The 21,520-nt window shown below is 37.8% G+C and overlaps 1 long non-coding RNA gene across 1 annotated transcript in view; it reads right to left on the bottom strand.

Annotated features, from left to right (window-relative positions):
* Window positions 1-21,520, bottom strand: part of LOC118008041 — a 352,223-nt gene that overhangs the window by 88,612 nt on the left and 242,091 nt on the right. The gene's annotated exons all lie outside the window — the stretch shown is intronic.

Below are 21,520 nucleotides of genomic sequence, written 5' to 3'. Positions count from 1 at the left end.
TTCTTCGGAACTACTTAGACAAGGCAGCAAGCCACTTTCCTGCCATCTGAAGTCAGCTCGCTGTAATGAGGTGATATAATTTAACACTTACCATAATACATTTTATCCATCTATTGTTTGCTAAATAATTCCTGCAATAACACTTTTATTCTTTCCATACTTCTTCAGGGCAATGCTGGGGGAATAATATTTTTACTGCAGTGATTGATGACAGGTCCTGGTGCTATACAACCCCCACGAACGGAGGTTATTGATAAGCATCAGGAAGATTGGAGGGAGCAGAGGGGGGCAGGGAAAACGTCCAGAGGCTTGTGCTGCGTGGAAAGAACATCAGGGATCAGAGGGTTAATACCATTTTATGAGGTTGTAAAAATCTACCCCAAGATTCTTGTGTTAGCAATATTCTTTGTGTAAGATGTATGTTATTAAAACAAGTAGCAGCATCTGAATTAAAGTGACAGTATGATGGATGACTACTGAAGGGGAATCGGAGCCGTTTGCAGCATTTTGGGCTAGATGTGGGAATTCTGCCTCAGAGGCAAGGAGCTTGGCAGACACATTGATTCCGGGCTGACGCATGTTCATAAATATGCCCCCAGAGAGGTGTGGCCTAGCAGAATTTACAAAATTATGTTCATGAATTATTTAACATTTATTTATGGATGCTATATTTAAACAGTATTTGCCAAGGCGAATGGACCATAGCTTACAGAGTGATCTTTAGATAATGCAAATTCTGCACAAGGCAGAGGTGGCGGGTGCCTTGCCCAGTGATGCTAAGCCTATCAAAACTCTATTAGAGATGAGTCCAGCATCGATGGAGCTGCCCTTCCGAGACTCGAGGTGTTTCCCTGAGGTAGCCAAGGCCCAGAAAAATCTTCGGGAAGAGAAGAGGTCGAGGAGGATTTTTCCCTCTTTGGGAATTCAGTTACATCAAAAGACATGATTGTGTTAGTGCTGATTCAAATCTTAACACAATAATGAAATTTTTTTATTTATAACAATGTCTTTAAGAATTGTAGGGTGTAATGCTACCATTTTGAGACTGAAAAGAAGAAAGGAAAATATTTAGAAATTCCCATAACATAGACACCTCTCTAATCATGCTGAGTGCTACATTCAAACATATGAGGAAGTTAGAGTTATGACTGATAAATATGTAATTTAGTGCCATATGATTTGGCATGGGGACATATGGCAAAGATCCTTGTGCTCACCAGCCATTCTATTTGCTTCTCCCCACTCTTCCTTCTCCTTGCTGGTAAGTGGGGCCTTGTGGTTCATTCTTGCCAATGAAATGTAAGTGGAAGTGGCATGTGTTACTTCTACAGTTAAGCCCTTCCAGATTTTCTGTTGTCTCTCTTCTCCAGTCATGGTAAATGAAGAGACCAAAAATTCCGGAAAGTTCAGCTACAAGATGATGGAGTCCAGCAGCCCTAATCCTACTTGTCTGCTTGAAGTTGAGCCCTATCAATCTGCTTGGGATGAGTAGCATAACTGAGAAATTATGGTTGGTTTGGGTTAAGCCACTGAGATATGGCAGTTGCTTTCTCTACAGTGTTACAAAGACAATCTTAACGAATGTACTAGATTAGTGCTATTCAAGCCATCTTACTTGATGAACTAAGATGCTGATGTTAGAATGTAAATCAGCACACCACTCACTTCCAGAAAGTCTCAGCATGAAAAAGAGGTCAGCTAAGCTAAATAGTGTGCTTGGTGACATTATTGATTTGTTTCTGACACAAGCACCTTAACTAATCACACCTGTGGGGGCGGTGGGAGGGATGGGGAGGCTGGGTGATGGACACCGGGGAGGGTGTGTGCTCTGGTGAGCGCTGTGAATTGTGCAAGACTGTTGAATCTCAGATCTGTACCTCTGAAACAAATAATGCAATATATGTTAGGAAAAAAAAAAAGAAGAAGATAGTAGGAGGGGAAGAATGAAGGGGGGAATCGGAGGGGTAGAGGAACCATGAGAGATGATGGACTCTGAAAAACAAACTGAGGGTTCTAGAGGGGAGGGGGTGGGAGGATGGGTTAGCCTGGTGGTGGGTATTGAGGAGGGCATATTCTGCATGGAGCACTGGGTGTTATGCACAAACAATGAATCATGGAACACTACATCTAAAACTAATGATGTAATGTATGGGGATTAACATAAGAATAAAAAAAAAACTAATGATGTGATGTATGGTCATTAACATAACAATAAAAATTTTTTTAAAAAGAGATAGTTCATAGACGTGCTCTGAGAAGCACTGCAGTGGACAATGGCATATGTTCTCAAGTAGTTCCATTTCATATTTTATTGTTTTGCATGGATGATTGACATGTTTTGATGTTTCTTTTGCCTATTGTCAGGCCCAAGCCTTTCCATCAAGGCTGAGGGAGACTCACACAAGGAAAGAGAAATGCAATCCAAAATGGGTTGGATAATTTTTTTCAGGAGACTGCTTTATGACTTTGCCTTTCAGCTGATTTGAAACCCACATCTCACCTGAAAAAGAAACAGAGCTAGTCTTTTCCATTTCTCCTCCTCTTACAGAATCATTGGCATTTTCTTCCTCCAGCAAAATCACTATAAATGTAATAACCCGACCAATGGCATTATCAGAGTATCCAAGGCTAACCAAGACAGGAAGCTAGCAATACCAAGAAAAAAAAAAGCAAATAATCTGATTTTATCAATTCCAGAAAAGACTCAGCAGCAATCAAGAGAGGCAAGACAGGAGGATTGAGCTAAATTCCAAAAAGGGGAAAACGGGGGAAAAAAGAGAAAAAAAAGTAAGTATATATATTGATAAAAGACTCTGAACAAGTTCAAACTCATCAGTCAATACAAAGGTTAGAAATTAAGCCAATAACTTAACTGTCATATGCTTTAACTACCATTTAAGCAAATATAAAAGCTGAGGTTGTCATCAACAAATTGTGTTTACATTCATACATTACATTACATTCTGAATGTGATGTTTTATTTTTAGTCTTTGCCTGATTATGAATTCCCTCAAGTTGGTATATGAGTGAGCATGTGCACATACACACATACACACACACACACGTTTACCTCAATACCTAGTATAGTCGTAGAATACACTAAGAATTTAACCAAACAATGAATGAGTGAATAAATCTGCATTTATGTGTATTACCCAACAAGCAACTACTGGAAGCACTAACAAGACTAATAGCAGAGGGTTAACAATGGTTCTTCTCAAGAATGGTAGTACCTACGACTCAGCAATTGCACTACTAGGTATTTATCCAAAGGATACAAACATAGTGATTCAAAGGGGCACATGCACCCCAAAGTTTATAGCAGTGATGTCCACAATAACCAAAATATGGAAAGAGCCCAGATGTCCATCAACAGATGAATGGATAAAGAAAATGTGATATATATATTTACATAACACATGTAAATATACTATATATAATGGAATAGTACGCAGCCATCAAAAAGAATGAAATCTTGCTGTTTGCAATGATGTGGATGGAGCTAGAGGGTATTATGCTAAGGGAAATAAGTCAGTCAGAGAAAGACAAATACCATATGATTTCACGTATATGTGGAATTTAAGAAACAAAACAGATGAACATGGGGAAGGGAAGGAAAAATAAAATAAGATAAAAATAGAGAGGGAGGCAAACCACAAGAGATGCTGAACTCTGGGAAACAAACTGAGGGTGCTAGAGGGGAGGTGGGTGAGAGGATAAGGTAACTGGGTGATGGGCATTAAGGAGGGCACCTGATGGAATGAGGCTTGGGTGTTATATGCAGCTGATGAATCACTAAATTCTACCCCTGAAACTAATATTACAGTATATGTTATCTAAATTGAATTTAAATAAAGAATAAAGCAAAAAAGAATGGTACTAGCATCCTCAAATGTGAACTCTATATCTTTAACCAGACTTTTGAATCAAACGGTACATGAAAACCCCAGAGAATTCTGTGGCTTGGTCTAAAGTGTTGAATTTTAATAGACTCTTCATTAAGTTTTTCAGGATTTTCAGAGGGTTTGGTAAGAAGTGCTGGAGAATGAGGGATGGATAAGTGTACAGACTATGAGAAAACACATTGCTCTTGCCTTATCCCTATTCCTTTAGAAAGCAGAGCCTGAGGCAAGGATTAAAGTACTTATCCCATATATATGAGAGGCAGAAGCCCATGGTGAAGGAGAGGGAAAAAGAAGCAAAGCAAGGGTAGATGCACAGCAATGCAATGCTGTGAGTAACTGAGTTTACATCTGCTTCCCAGTGAGCTACAGTGAGACACAGCAGGTTCCTCAGCATGTCTGCTAGGCACTCAGAAGAAACTGAACCTCAAAATAGACCCTGGAGGTAAGAAAATAAAGGGAACTTACTTGCCTCACTCCCCCCACAACTTTCTTTTATTCATTGGTCAAAGTTTACTCTGGAAAGCTACCTCCCCACCCCTCTGGATTGTGTCCTTCACAACCTAGGACACAACCAGCCAGATCCCAAGCCTCTCAATGTGGTATTTCATCCAAGTTTAGAAGTGGAGAGGTGTATCAACACTGACAGGGCTTGGAATATGGGGTGAAAGGCAATGCTGTCTTGGGACTTCAACTAAGACTACAGCCAACTTGGGGAGTCCAGCAAAGTCATCGAGGGTGCAGTGGGCCAAGAGGCAAGTATCACCTTTGTGGAGAAATGGGCAGTGAGTCTGAGCTCTGCACACATCGCCAAGGCTTAAAATATATTCATATGTAAGGATTCTAAGGTGATATTTTCCACGGTATTTTCCATATTGTCCTCTCCCTTCACCCTGCACACCCCCCCCCAACCTAGGTTCAATGTTTACTCCACCCACATTTCCCACTTCGTTCTGCTCTTTGTGGGATGTAATGCTCAAAGCTGAGCATGCTCTGTAGCCAGTGGTCATTGTTGTTGGGGGAATACTCTTTCTCTTTACCCAGGTGTTGAGAACAAATGCCATCTTTTTTCTAAAACCCTCCCCCCATTTTCACTAACCAGATATCTCTTGCTTTGCTGCATTCACATTCTCCTTATATTTTTGTTCAGGTATCTGTCACCTTCCTATATGCCCATAATTACTTATGTGTATTTCTCTACTCCACTTAATTGTTAGTTCCTTGAGGGCCTAAAGTATGAAGGACAGTGAAATCTAGCCGAGCAAGTTTGATTTTAGTGTCTGACAAACCTGAGTTCTCTGGGCTTCATTTTCTCTGCTCAACTTTCTGAGCCTTATCTCCTCTTATGTAAAATTGCAGTAGTTACACCTATCTGGTTCTAGTGAAAATTGGTAGAGACAATATAAACAGTGCATAATGAGGTGCCTGGAACATAGTAAGTGCAAAATAAAGGTCAATCTCCTATCCTTACTCACTTTTTATATCCTCCCTTTCCTAATACCAATGCAGTGTTTGGCTAGTGGAAGATGTGTTTTCTAATTTGTGTGATGTTGGTGAGTACATGTAGTACTTACTATATGCCAGGCACTATTCTTAGCACTTATAAGAGTATTTTTGTCTAATTCTATTAGGTAGGTAAATTTTTATTTCATAAACATTTGCACAGCACTGGGTACATGCCAGACACAGTTCTAAATGCTTAACATATATTAATTATTTTAATGTATATAACAGAGCCATGAGGTTAGCACTGCTACCATCATCCCCAGTTTCCAGGTGAGAAGACTGGATACACAGAGAGGTTGAATATCTTGCTCAAGGTTATATACCTAGTAACATCTGGGATTTAAACACTACCAGTATGGTTCCAAGCTGATTATATATAGTATATTATAAAATACCTTATAAGTCAATAATTCTCTTATAACTTAAAGAGTTTTTATTACTTTTAGATAAATAATACTCATCTAGAAATTGCTCAGTCCAGGACTGAGACTTCTTTGTATCGACCACGTGGCTCAATAGATCAGTTTTAAGCTATAGCCACCTCGATGGCAGGAGTCAGTTAGAGAAAGCTGCCAGCACTAATTACTACCCAAGAATGATATAAGGTCTGCACAAATACAAGGGAAAAGAGAGGTGGCACTTGTTTTTGAAACTATCTTCATTATTGTATCATATTGCTGTTCACATCTGTATACTGTAAGATATTTCTTCCCAGAGATTTTTTGCTTTCATGGGCAGTTCTTTGGATATCCCACAAATCCTACCAGGGTTGACTCTGTGTGTGCATGTGTGCATATGGAAAGGTGAAGATAAAATAAAATTCTCTAGTCCATAAAAAGATATAGCCATGAGAATAATAAAAGTAAGAGAACATTTTCACAATAAAATGCAATGCTAGCCTTGCAAATGAATTGAGATTGGGCCCAGTCCCAGGTCACCATGATTTCATGAAACATCAAAGAATGTTCATACAATGTTGAGCACATTCCAATATCCAGAGAACAAAAGTAAGCACATATTAAAAAATCTGAAGAATTGAATTTTTAGTTAAGGCCTCAGTGGAATCAGATAAATTTCCCATATCATCTCCTTCTTCCCTTTCTTCCCCTCAGGCAAGAGTATGAGACCCTAACGTAAACCTAACCTTGTCATCATCTTAAAGGATATACTGTTATTCCACTTATGCCATATTTCATATAGGTTTTAGCTGTGAGCAAAAATGGTTCACATTCCAGGGAAATGTTATTTTGGCATTATCAGTGCCCATCAGAGGAGTTGTTTAGCTCAGGTAAGACCAGGAGAATTAGGAGAGCCCTAACATGACTTAACACTCTTCCTTTTGGGTTAGGACAGATATTAATCATGTCTGACCGCTTACAAATGGAAAGGAAATAATCTCCTTTGACATGGCATGCATTTTTTCTACCCTGGGGTCTTTCCTCTTAGTTTTGGTATTTATGTATTTGAAAGAGATACTAGCATAGTTGGTATTAGTTTTAAGAGGTCACATTTTCCCCCTAAACCAAATTCTACTGAAACAAAAACAAAAACCCACAGCTGTCTGATAAGGATACTGCCTTTCATTCCTCTCACCAAGGTCTAATTATCCTTGAATGACAAGCTTCAGGTACATTCCCATGTGATGAACTCTCATTCTTTTTCATCTTTTTCCACTGTGGGTTTCAGCCAGTTTCCCTCGCAGTAAGCTGTGCCTTTGGCAAAACTGTGGGGCAGACAGGAAGCAGGGAGGCAGACCAAACCATCCCGGGCTCTGCCTTCAGCAAGTGAAAACAAAGGCTCATTCTGCAATTGAAGTGTTCTTGGTAGGCTTTGAGCACCACCTCACCCATTTTCAGGAATCACTGGATATTCTATTCCCATTATTATGCTGATAAAAAGCCCACTGCCTTCTTGAGACTAACATAGTATTTGCCTATATGCTTTATTCTGTCAGTTTTTTGTAAGACAAAAATTTGCTTAATAGAGCAGCTTTGAAAGGTAGAACTGGAGATAAAAGAACCACCACTTTCATTAAAAATTAATTCGGGAGGCAAGCAAGAGAACCAGAAGGCTCAAATTCACTTGGGACCAGCAACAGCATGTGAGTAAGGCAAGTAATTTGGGGAAGAGATTCTTTTTGACTCTAAGTAATAAGTTCTGGAAAATTATGATTACTTTTAAAAAACAATCTAAAAATTTGAACATGGATTTTACTCAGTTCATTATGGGATTTTCATCTATGAATTTATCAAATAGCATATCCTGATAAAACTGTATATAAACTACATAAACAAGTTAAATGAGCAAACACGTAAACTTATGTGTCAATTTCTATGTTTAAATTTATTATTATATTAAGGTGCAGATAATATTACATTATATCCCATTAAGTCTTATCTTAAAGCATGGCAGCTTTGTTCAATAAGAGAATATTCTAGGACTGAATATTCCAAGAGGCAGGTTCTGACGAGTGAATCAGTTGCCAGGCCAGTTAAGGGCTACGCTGGAAATGGCACAGTGTCACCTCTACCACACTTGATCGTTAAAGCAATCATATTGCAGAAGAGCTTGGAAGATGTGGTCACCTTTGGAAAACAGGTTTTTAAAGGTGATGTTAGGTCTTAAAAACAACAGCTTACTAATTTTTTCTCAGGGAAAATTCCAGATATCCAGAATACAAATTTCTGTTGATCTTTTTGGGAAGCTAAAGGGGAAAATAGCTCAACTTCTTTTGTAGTAAATCTGTGGCCAAAAGAGGAGCCCCAGTTATTTTCTCAAAGGATTTCATCTGCCTTTAATGTCGTTATCTTGTCATGCCTGTACCTTTCAGCAGTTAATATGGTAACCTTAGGAGCTAGAATTGTAAATCATCCAGCCCAGTGTCTCCCAAATGCCTAACTTCCCCACCCCTTTCTCAGTGATAGTGGTAGGGTCTCAATTTGTCTCTCTCCTACTTACTTCCTGGCAGAGGTAGCGAATTGACATATTGTTCCACAATAAGTTGGGTTAAGGAGAAATCATCTAATTCCCTTTCCACCTCCCCCCTTCGCTTTACAAATGGAAAACCTAAGACATGTCTTTCTAGGGATAATAGCCGGTAGAGTAGAACCAAGGCATGAATCTATTGAATATGGGTCTGACTCCCAATGCAGTGCTTATTCCAGCACAATGAATGCTATATGTATTCACAGAGATAGGTAAGGAAGAGAGAACCTCATCATCACACCCCCACCCTTGCTCTCTGTAGACCGCTAGTCTCTACTCCATCATGGCAGCAGGTAGTGTGCTTGGAAAACAAAAACATTTCAAGTGCCCTCACTAGGAGTTTAGGTATCCCACAGAGGCTAAAGAGGACCAGGATCTCCATGTGGGATTCTCCTACCTAGAAGAGGTTAGGAGGCTAAAAGCACAGAGAAAGCAAGGGCCCAATCTGCAAAGAGGAGAGAGAAGTTCTGTACTAGAAGATTTATAGGTTGGTGGGCTATGTGCAATGTTTCCCATGTGTAGAGTGTCAGGGAGCAGGAAAAAGGCTGCATAGAGGGCTTAAACTGTGAAGAAAATAGCAACAGGTCCATATCTAAAATTTCCAGGTCTGGGTAAGAATACAAATGGAGGACCATAGACTTTATGAGTAAATATTTAAAGGATTTAAATCGAGTTAACAAACTGTTAAATAAGCTATATTTCCTTCTCAAACCTCTCAAACTTTGACATATGCTCATTTATAATAACAAGAAATAAAGAATAAGGTTAATGTTTTTATAACATTGAAAGTTGGCAAAATATGAAAGACTACCGTATTCAATTATTGCACGTCTTAGTATTCTAATGATGGGGCAATGATGTTGGATGATTACTAATACTAAGACATAAATAATTCATAAATTATTACATATTTTCCAGAACATATATTTCTTACCTTCATTTCAGCAAAATCACTGATTGTGTTACTGCATCAAGATTTTTGCATAATTTATGTACTACTGACAATAATGCTAAATTTGACAAACTCTTGTCAAGCTGTAGTTATTAGAACCTTTTATTAATTTCAGTTTTAGAAATTTCACTCTGCTATAGTAGTAGCATCTTGAATTTCCAATAAAATTCTTGAATCAACACTTAGAAGAATTTTGCATATTATGTTTGAATATTTAAATGAACCACATATGATAAATTAGCATTATAAAAAGATCATTATAAATTATTTTAGTTTCTTTATATAAGTCATGAACTTATGTCGCAATTTTCACCACCTCTTAAAATAATATCTAGATTTATACACTAATAGAAGGAATTGATATTACATTTCATGCATGTAACATGCAGTTACATATACATACACAGAGATACACACACGTGTTGGAGGAACTGGAATCGGAAAACAAAGGGAAGCAAAAAAATGGATACATGGAAATAATACTTTGTTAGGCAAGAATCTATTGCATTCTTCCTATCTTGGAGGAAGCATTTGACAAGTTAATTAATTTGTCTTCTCTTTCACTAAATGCTTTAGTTGCTTAGTCCTTGCACTTGATGCAGTCTGTCTCTGAAGTCAGCAACAGCACCACCCACAAGCCTTCTTAGCATTCAGATGAAGCTGCCTTTTGTTTTAAAGACATAAGAAGATAGATATGGAGAAGCGTTTCTCCCCCCGGGGCTTTAACTGCGGTAGTTATAGCAGTAGATGTTTAGGATCATGCTGAGCTAGTACTGGACATCAGATCCTGAGTGACAGAATGCTCATGAGTTCCTGAACATATTTTGTATGTGTGTGTTTGTAATATGCAGGCCCCTCTTCAGTGTGGATCAGGGCCCTCTTTCCAGGGTCCAATCATACTGTCTAGGAAGGTCTCCTCACACCTCATTACTCACTGTCTCTGCTGCCTTATCTCTCATTCTCCAAATCTTTCTCATTTCTCTTAGTTCTCCTCCACTCCACAATGCACTGTGTTCCTTCTCTCTCTCTCTCTCTCCATTTTTCTTCTTTTCCTTTCTTCCTTTTTTCATTGAAATTTCTTTTTTTTAAATAATTTTCTCAGAAGCACATAGCACACTATTTCTTAAAATCTGTATGTGTGTGTTGGGGGGTGGGTAATAAACAAAATCCCAAAGGGAAGATACAAAAGTGAATTATTCACTCCCTTTACACTCCTCCAATACACATCCTTCCTATAGGAAATCCCTGTTGAGACTTCAGTTTTTATATTTCTGGGTCATGTTCTATACATTTAAAAAGTATATCATTTTTTAAACAAGTATAACAACCAGATACATATTGTTGCACAACTTATTTATTTTTCACTCAATAATAAATAATGGGTTTGCATTCAAGTCAGTATATAAACTTTTAATTTGTACATAGTATTTCATATTGTGAATGTACCATTTATTTAACCATTTCTGACAGTTGCAAACATAGATTGTTTTCAATTTTTGGTATTATTAGACACTGCAATAAATACACGTGGACATTAATCTTTATGTACTTGTGTGTATATAAAGATGTATGACTAAACTTGGAGTGTATGATTAAATGAATATTTTAAAATTTAATAGATCTACAAAATATCCTTCTAGAACTCTTTTATACTCCTACCACCAATGTATGAAAGTTTTCCCCCCACACTTTTCCTAACAGTATTTGTTATCAAATCCCATTTAAATTTTATTTTCATCAGTTACAGACTAAAACTAACAAAAGAGAGATAGTCTATTGTCCCAATGTGTATTTTTCTGATTCTCTAGTGAAACTTAGCTTCTTCTCCTGTTCATTACTTATTTTTAAAAACTCTTAAAATATCAGGGTTTAAACCTGGCTACATATGTAATAAATAGCTCTATTCCTGTGCTTTATCTATCTATACCTTATTTATGTTACATATCTATCTATATTACAAATTACCCTCTCATTCTATACTTTGATTTTATTGTTTATTTTTTTAAGATTTTATTTATTTATTTGTCAGAGAGAGAGCGAGCACAAGCAGGGGGAGCAGAATGTAGAGGGAGAAGCAGGCTCCCTGCAGAGCAAGGAGCCCCATGTGGGACCTAATCCCAGGGCCCTGGGATCATGACCTGAGCCAAAGGCAGACACTTAACCAACTCAGCCACCCAGGTGTCACTATACTTTGTTTTTAATCTTTGTTTATAATATATATTTATTTATAGAGATTTTTACTCTGTACATGGTCTAATCTGCCAATTTTATCTTTTATGGCTCATGATCATGATGTTATCTTGAGGAAGATATAACCTACCACAATAATATAAAATCTTTATTTTCTTCTGGCAAATTTAGTATTTTGTACTATGTTTATTAGAAATTTATTACACCCATTCTGGGTGAGAGATTGAACACTATTGTATTCTAGATTATATGTAACTGTGCCAACACTTCATTAAATCCTATACCTCCTGATTTAAAATTACTCCTTTATGACATATTAAATTACCATATTTATAAAGGTCCCTTTCTGGGCCCCCTATTTTGTCACATTGATCTATTTGGTTAATCAACATTTTTTTAATTATGAAAATGCTATGATTTATTTTAATATCCCCAAATGTTCTCCCTCCCATTTTAATTTTTATGCCAATTTTTTTTACTATTCTTACATATTTGCTTCTTCAAATATACTTTGGAATCAATTTTCCATGTTAGTAAATGTTTCCATTAGGTTTTTTCATTGAAATTGCATTGAATTTATAGTATTTTGGCTAACATTTACATCCTGTAATATTTATGATATCACTCATTTTACACTGAAATATATGAGATATCAGGTCAGGTTTTATGCAGTTCAGGAAGTGTTATATTTTTTTCATATTCTCATACATTGTCAAATGTATTCCTATGTATGTCATAGCTTTTGTTACTATTATGAATTGAGTCTTACAGATTTTTTGTTGCTATTACAACTTGAGTCTTATAGCTGTGTTGCTATTATGAATTGAATCTTAATCTTCCATTCCATTTTCTAGTTATTTTTCTGGGATATAGGATAGCTCTTTTGGTATATTTATGCAGTATCTAGCGCCTTTTGAACTATCTTATCAGAGCCAATCATTTTTAGTCATCTTTAGATTTTTTTTTTTAAAATAATTTTCCAAGATTCTATTATAACATTTTCAAACATATAGCAAAGATGAATTTTACAGTTAAAATTTATATACCTACCATCTAGATTCTACCATTAACATTGTACTATGTCTGCTTTATCACATATATTTTTCATCTACACATTCCTTTTCCATCTATCAATATACTATAGATTTTGAAGTGTTTCTGAGTAAACTGCAGATATCAGTATATCTTCTCCTATACAATTCAGTATTTACAGCAATAACTAGAGTTATATATTTATTTATATTTTCCCTTTGAAATTAAATTTACATGCAATGAAATGCACAAATCTTCACTGAGAGTTGACAAATGCACGAGTCTGGCAACTTGGGCTCATTACCCGTAAAATTCCCTCACTTGCCTTTCTAGGCCATCTGTGCTCTCACCTTCTCAGAGGAAACCACTATTCTGATAGTGACAGAGGGAATGGAGTGGAGTTAACTACATTACAAAATAATGTTCATAATGAGATCTGAAGAAGCAAGAAGCAGCCATTGAAAGAGGCAAAGGAAAGTGCAAGTGCAAAGGCCCTGAGGCAGGAACAAGCTCCTTGTGTTCAAAGAAAAGGGAAAATAACTGATTATAATAGAACAAATGGTGTAGGACACAGCATGAGATGAAGGAGGAGAGTTAGACACAGACCAGATCATGCAAAGCTCTGTAGGCCACAGTGAATTGTTTAGATTTTATTCTAAGTGTGACCAGAGGCACAGCAAGATTTTAAGCAGAGGAGTAACGTTATTTGAGTTACATCAAAATAGATCACCTTGGATGCTGTATACAGAGTAAGATTAAAACCAACGAGACCATTTAATAGGCTGTTACAGAATTAGAAAAGACATGAGGGTGGTTTGCATTAGGATCACTGGGCCAAATCATTGAGGAGGATATGGTAAGAATTAAATATGACCCGTAAGGCTTTGATTTGAGCCACCCGAATGGATGGCACACTCCTCACTGAAATGGGGAAGACTGAGGACAGAAACATGCTTGGAGAAGTAGGGTGTGAATATATGTTAAATGGTGGGTTGGATGGAAGGAATCAAGATATGTTTAAAAAATGTCAAAGATGAGATCCCTACTAATATAAAACTAGAGAGGTCAAGGAAGCAGTTGGATATATGAGACTGGTACTCAAGGGAGTGGTCAGGTCTGTAAACTAAAGTGGAATGTAAATAGCACATAGGTAAAGTCATGGAACTGGATGAATTTACATAGGGACTTAGGGTAGATAAAGAAGAAGTGGGGGCCAAGATCGATCGATCCTGGGGCAATGAACTACTTGGAAGAAGGTAGAGGAGGAGGAGCCAGAAAAGGAGCTTGCATTAGAGCATTCTGATAAACTGACTGGAAACCAGGAGAAAGTAGAGTCAGACAAGACAAAAGGACACATGCTGACAGAAGGAAGAAATGATCAAATGGGTTGAATGCCTCTGACAGGTAGACTAGGATTCGAACTGAAAAGTTACCACTTTCTTTTGTCCACACGAGGCTGATAACCTTGGTGGGGGGAAATTCAAACCAGTATTTGGGACTGAAAATAAACTCAAGGGATTTGTCCAATGAATGAGAAGTAAAGAGGTAGGAATAGCAAGTGGTTTTAGTTTATTTCAGTGCAATACATGGAAACAATCCACTGAGTTAGGGTGTTTTTCAGGGTTTGTACTAAAGTAAAAAAAGGAAAAGACATGACTTCTGATAAATTCAATTTACGATATTGAAGCAACCTTATCCATTATATTTAATAAACTGCTCAGACTCTGCATCATTTTCTTCCTAGGACATTCCAGGTCGATGGAGTGGATTAAGTATTTAAAGCAAACAAATCCAAACCTTGACCACTTTGAGTTAGTGTGACGAATATTCCCATGTCTTTCTGGGTCTATCAAAACTGCATTGATTCTATTGTGAAATTCTGCATTGCTCATTAATTATCCCATTTAGGAAATAAGTTCATTGCTGCTGAAACTTTCCCACCAGAAATTTTGGACATGATACAGGTCTTCACTTTGGCTCCATTAAGAGTTTATTTTAATACATCTAATCTTCTGGGTGACAAAGGTGACTTTTTTTCCCTTGCTCTACTTTCTTCTTTAGTGTAGTGCCAAAGAGGAGGTTTCTCATGCACAATTTTATTACTGGTAGCAATTGTATCCTATCAAGTGGCTTTTCTGGCAGCCAGCAGCAAGATTTAAAAAATAAGAGTAAAAAACTTTCTTTTCACTTAGAAAGTCCCAAGAGCCTTGCTCTAATGTTTTCTGTCTCTTTCTGCCAATGATTTCATGAAAATGGAATAGAAATACTTGGTCATCTTACAGCTATCTCCTTTCCTTATGAAATAAAGACATATTAAAAACAATGTCTTCTACATACTCTCTCAATGATCCCAATGTGTGAGTGATAATCATGGAGGAAATCTTACAACTAATCTTTTTAGATATATTAATTCATGTTTCAGTCCAAAATCTTGCTTCTGTAGAATAGGAATTAAACGAGTGTGTGTGGGGGGGGAGAATAGTATTCATGTAATTAGCTAGAGTCCCTTTGGAAAATCCCTTAGGAAAGAGACTTGTTGCAAACTAGACAAAACGGACAGAGCCATGCTTTTGAAGGAAGTTTTGGTAGGCTTTGTGGAAAAGAACAACAAATAGATACTTTGATCACATCACAGTTTTGTGGAGGGCAATTACCACTAAGGCCTTTCCTGAATTACCTATAAAACTGGGCTTGTCCATGAGAAACATGGATATCTGGCTGTTCAGAGAGGCATTCAGTGGGATTTTAGAGAAGAGCACTTATAATAAGGGAATATTCTTACATGCTATTTGCCCAAACTACCAAGGTTATATACCCAGGCATTACTGTCATGCCAGAAGTTAAAATAAGCATGAATTACTCTTAGATTTCAGTAGCTACTATATCTAGAGAAGAACATATATACTCTGAACAGTGACTGGAATTCTTGGTAGTTGGAGAAAAATTTGAAGAATTCTAAGAATAAAACTGATTTGAACCTTGAGATACTTATAAAAACCAGAACTTTGTTGATTCCACACTGGGAAAGAATTGCTAGATTGAGTATCAGTGTAAATAGATCAAAATTTGTGTGCCCTGATCCTTAATTAAAGATAAAAGTGGTTACCTGTGTCTTAAATGCTGTGTGCTGATAGATGGTAGGGTAGCTGTGCTTGTGGTGAGCATAGCATAACATGCAGAGAAGTTGAATCATTGTGTTTTAAACCTGAAACTAATGTAACATTGTGTATCAACTATATTCAAATGAAAAAAAAAAAACTAAAAAAAAAAAAAAAGACAACAAGCTATTTTGCCTGTTTTGGAACATCATATAAATAGAAATACACAATACATACCCATTTCTATCAGGCTTCTTTCAATGAGCAGAAAGATTTTAAGATTCATCTAGGTTGTGGGGCACCAGGCTGGTGCAGTCGGCTAAGCGCCTGACTCGTGGTTTCAGTTCGGGATGTGATCTCAGGGTCTTAAGATTGGCTCCGTGCTTAGCATGGAGTCTGCTTGAGATTCTCTCTTCCTTTCCCTCTGCCCCCCCTTCTTGTGCTCCTTCCGTCTTTCTCCCTCTCTTTCTTTTTCTCTCAAATTAATAATAAATCTTTAAAAAAGATTCACATAGGTTGTTGCACTCACAAATATTTTATTCTTTTTTATTATATCACATTTTGATTGCCCATTTTTCTGTTGATGGATTATATGCTTTTTTTCATTATTTGATAATCATTATTAAAACTACTATAAATAATCTTGCATTAAAAATGTAGTTAGCTGTGTATAACTGAGTTAGCAAAGGCACTTAAAATAGATCAAAAGAACACCTTCTAGAAGGTAATCCTGGAATGCACAACTTGAAGAAACATTGTACATGAACCAGTCTTTTCTGGTAGATACATGGTAAGGTAAACCAGAAGGAATTGTGTCTGAAATCATCCTGACATGACAATAGTGGTCAGAAATGTAACTCAGTGAAAATATTTCCTCCTAGTTTGGGGTCAACCCTAATATGATATGAAGGTTGATGTCGCCCTTTCTCTGAGAAATAATAAAGAAGCGGTCGTATCCTCATCCCAGAGGAAGTCCAAAGGGAACTTTGAATTGCTTGTAATGATTGCCTACCATAGGCCTGAATGAATTAACAGCCTCCTCAGGGAATGGTGTTCAGTCTGTGCCAAAAAGATAGAGAACTTTAAGCTTGTAGCTGGAGAATGCATCATGAATTAAAGAGAAGATGTCAGCAGATACCAAGATCTGCTGGAGGAGAAATGCATAGTCCATGATTATTCAGGAGCTGATTATCCAAGCTCTTTGTTTATCTTATAGTTATTTTTTTCATGTAATAGGGTAACATTTTATCAAGGTTATTCTCTATGCCTGGCTCTGTGTTGATGCTTCATGTGTATTTAACTCACTAGGATAGGCACTATTGATATCTTATTTTATAAATAAGAAAACTGGTACTAATAGATGTTAAGGAACCTATCCAAGCTTACCCAGTTAGCAAGTAGCAGAGCTGGGATTTGGAACCTAGGCAGTGTGACTTTAACTCATGTATTCTTAGCCATTAACCTATGTTATCACCTCTAACCTCAGGATTGGCCTGTGACATAAAAAAGGAGACAAAATTTAAATCAATGAAGAGAATAAAGAAATTGTGTCAGTTGAAGATTAGCTTTGCATTTTCAATGAGGCGCATTTTTCCTGCCCTCTGTTATCAAAATTAAGGGAATTAGCTATGTTCTGATTTTATTTTTTTGGCAAAATTTGGAAATCATCTGGTGGTCAATTAAGGCAGTCTACTGCAAACTATGTTGCGATTACTCTGTGTGTCTAGAAATTGCCATAGCATTTATGAAAACTTGGATCAATCAGTACTCAATAGTTATTATCCCTTTTACTGTAAATTTGACAATTAGGAAAAAGCACTAGAGATGAAGGCTCCTCACATAATCTTTATGCATGAGTAATTCCCGGAATAGACTTCAAGAAAGATAAAGGAGGATAATATAATAGAAGGATATGAGGAACTTGAAAACCCCAGTATATAAAAACTGATGAGAGAGTGAAATACCAGAACATTTTATTCACACTTTAAGCTTCTGGGGAAAAATAATCAGTGGGGATCAACTTGTCCAGGGTTATCCAATTGTGTTTCTGGCTGAGCAATTTGGTATTTGAGATTTTATTGTTTGTCAAAACCCTAATACTGTACTTAGAATATTCTCAATCAGCTTTGCTTTATTCTTTGGGATTGGAGGAGCAATTCTACATTGTAGGATAAGTTACTACTAGGCGTTTCTTTCTTTTTATCAAATAGTCATTTATGAGGAATTTAGTTTTGATTAAGTAGAAGGTATTAAACATTTTTCCACTAAGAACTGTTATGACTGACACTAAAACTCTGTTGAATGACACACAAATCCTTTACTCATTTATTTTTTTTTCACTTTAGTGTTTGAAAAGCTGATAATACCCTGCTCCATCTTTAGTTTGCTGTCAAAAATATATTTCTTCTAGCCAAAGATAGTAATAACTGTCATTTTACCAAAAAGCCATGGTGCATTCTCATTTGCTTTTTAAACAATGGGAATATAACCTTAAGAATTAAGATCAGGCCATTTGCCTGCCAGTATTAGAATCAGAGAAAGCATAGTAATGCAAGAAGAATTTTGTAATGCCTTGAAAGTCTATAAGAAGTTGCCATAGTCACCTAGAAACTTCCAAGTGACTTAATATCTCAAATTCCAAGTCACCTAGAAACCTTTACCTCAGATGGGTTTTTTAAGTTGTTCTGTCTTATTTCTTGATATTTGAAATAATAATAGACATCATTTTTTTTTATCCTTCTGCCCTAGGAGTATGATAACTTTCTTTTTTTTAATAAAGCTTTATTTTAGAAAGGGAAAGCATGAGCAGTAGGGGAGGGCAGGGAGAGGGAGAGAATCCTCAAGCACACTCCCCGCTGAGTGCAGAGCCCAAGGCGGGGCTTGATCCCAAGACCCTGAGATCATGACCTGAGCCAAAATCAAGAGTCGGACGCTTAACCTACTGAGCCACCGAGGTGCCCCAGGAGTATGATAACTTTAAATTTATTGTCCAAACTTGGACCTAGTTCAAGTGAAAAATGCACTATTAATAATCACAACATGGATGTGTAAAACACTACTATCCAGGTAAATTTTGTTACCCAACATCAGAGGAATTGCCCTAGACATGAAGTAATTCATGACTATAGGAACTGAGAAGTCTTAAAATTCAAAATATTTTGAAAAGCAATTTGGCTTACTTCCCTGGAGGATTTTGAGAGTACATTGAATATCTGTGGGTTTATGTCAGATGTTTTCTCTAGATGGCCAGATTTTGAATTCTGAGGTTAAGTTGATAACTGTATTATTTAGCTCAGTTTATTAGAACACGTCGGTTCTAAAAATCCCATTGTTTCTTTATGGCATTTATTCAACCTCCTCAGTTGAAAACTCCATCATTTCTTTCCTGGATTACTGCCTCTCTGTAGGAAGAGAAAGGTCTACAAAACAACACCTACAACTATCTGTAAACAAGATTACTAGTTGGTTACCTTTCCGATTACTACTCCACATGTTCTCTGGTTCTTTAAAAAAACAAACAAGCAAAAACCATGAACAAATCTGCTTCTGAGTTTCTGCCCTTCCCTTCATTCCTGGGTTTTTAAAACCTACTTTCCATCTGAAGCATTTTCCAACCACCTCACTGATCCATTGAAACCTTATTGTCTCCTTCCTGGGCTCTGATATTAATGCCCTTGATGTAAATTACAAGCACCACTTACTATTGCATTACATTTGAGCAGTATTTTCACGTATGCATATCTTAAGTTCTGAAACTGTAAGCACCTTGAAGATAAGGACCACATTTTATATTTATGCATTAATGTGTTTTTCTTCTCTCCCATAACTAATTCTTGAGATGGCAAGAATCTATTTGTATGTGTTCCCAGCCCATACTCCCCTTCTTCTTTAGAATAAATACTCCAACTGACCATAGCAATGGGGATTTACGTCATATGCTTAGATAACACAGGTTGATGGCTCAAGGCTGATTTTTCCTGAGATGCACCCTGACCAAGCTGGATCAATCAGATTCTACTATTTAGGAGTGAGGACCCAGGTCTTTGTTGATGGCTTGTACTAAATCAATATGTAAAGAGAGATGGGCTGGTCATGTTTGGTCATGTGGCTGGAGGAGTCAATATGGGATGAGAGCAAGAGGACTAAAACTGGTCTTCCAAAAGAAACAGAAGTGTGGGGCCACGTGTGGGAAAGATGGAGAAAATAACCTAATCTCCTGCCCTTCTGGCCAAAGCAGCTTCCTAATTCCTCTCACATGTGTCCCAATTTTATCATCTCCATAGCACTTATGAGTTTTTGGATTTGTCTTTTCAACTTATTTAGTTATGTGCATATTTTCTATCTCACCCTCCTAGAATGTGTACTTTGTGATGGCAAGGATTTCAGCGTGCTTGATGCTCTCTCTCTGGCACTAGGAATAATGTGTGTACTGCAGTCACACTCAGTACTATTTGTTGACTGAATGAATCCATAAATAAGTATTTAAATTAATTTCTGTTTCTTGGCAGTTAAAGGGATTAGGACTATAGAACATCTGATACCGTCAGAAGGGCAATCAGAACACGGGCATGACTTGGAACAGAGGAACGAGTGAGATCACACAGTGGGTTTGGAAAGAAGAAGAGGGAAGAAATGACAGAAAGGAAGAGGCCCCAAAGAGATACTGAGGAAATCAGAGAATAAGCTCTCCATTTGTCAATTCTGCTGTGTGCTGCCCTTGGGTGTCAACCCATCCAGAGAAAGCACCCCAAACAGCCAGCTGCTGGGAGAGCCTGAGAAAACAGAGGCTGGAGATAACAGAAGACTTGGGGCCTTTTACAGCAAGTGCAAACTTTCACACCTGTCAGCCATAAATCAAGAGGTTTATGGGGCTGCAGTATTTACACTCTAATTAAAAAATCATAAAGCAAGCACCCTTTCAGGTTGCACAAAACAAAACTCCAGAACTTCTACAGCAGCAGCTGTTAATCAGTTACTCCTAATGACTTGCTGCCCCGCACTGAGACTGGGGGTTTACTCAGCCACAAACAGCAAACAAGACAGCTACAGAAAGTGCGACTGGCACCTGAGAAACAGCCTTAGCAGGTGGTGGCCATGACTTGGTCAGAAACCTTTCCGTTTATGGCACAGTCTCCATGTGGAGCCTGGGAAAATATTTTTGACAAACGTAGGTGGCAGCTTAGTCATGTTTTTTGCCCTGTTCCCATGTGGAACTGCAGGTCATTTACCATGACGTAGATATGGAGCTGGGCTAAATTACCGTGCGTGGGGTCAGCAGCAGACACAGAATTCCAAGTGGGGGATAAATTACCTATGAACGTGTCAGGCCCACTATGTACGCCTGGAAACTGGCTGAAGTTGAAGTTCACCTCAGTCCTTTGGTGTCTCCTGCCCTTCTCGGGGTTGCCCTCTCCACTTCGAGGCAGGCCCACCTGCTGCTTTCATTGCGCAGAGAAGCCCAGCCTGGTCCTTTGCTCTCCTGCCCACCCGGGCACCCCCGCCTTCCTCCCACTGTGCCCTCCCCTCATTCCAGCTCCAGGAGACTTCTTTCAGCTGCTGGGAAGGGCAGCTCCTTGCCAGGGCCTCCACTCAAGTTCCTTCTCCCCACTCTTCCCCTGCAGGGTCTCTTCCCATTTTTCAGTTCACCATCTTAGAGTGGCCACCTGTGTTTTATTCTCGAAACACCCTATTGGTATCCTCCACGGCATTTTCACAACCAGTAATTCAGTACTTAGGCCTTTGTTTCCTTGTTTCATGTTGGTCTCCTCCACCATGTCATTAGTCCCGTGAGGGCAAGTACCATCTGTCTTTTATTCACCATCCACCACACAGTACCTAGCACATTTCCTGGCCTA

Source organism: Mirounga leonina, unplaced genomic scaffold, assembly GCF_011800145.1.
Source record: "Mirounga leonina isolate KUSES-001 unplaced genomic scaffold, KU_Mleo_1.0 Mir_125, whole genome shotgun sequence".
In the NCBI taxonomy this organism is placed as follows: Eukaryota; Metazoa; Chordata; class Mammalia; order Carnivora; family Phocidae; genus Mirounga; species Mirounga leonina.
The sequence above is the reverse complement of the archived record's forward strand: the minus strand, read 5'-3'. Positions and strand labels throughout refer to the sequence as shown.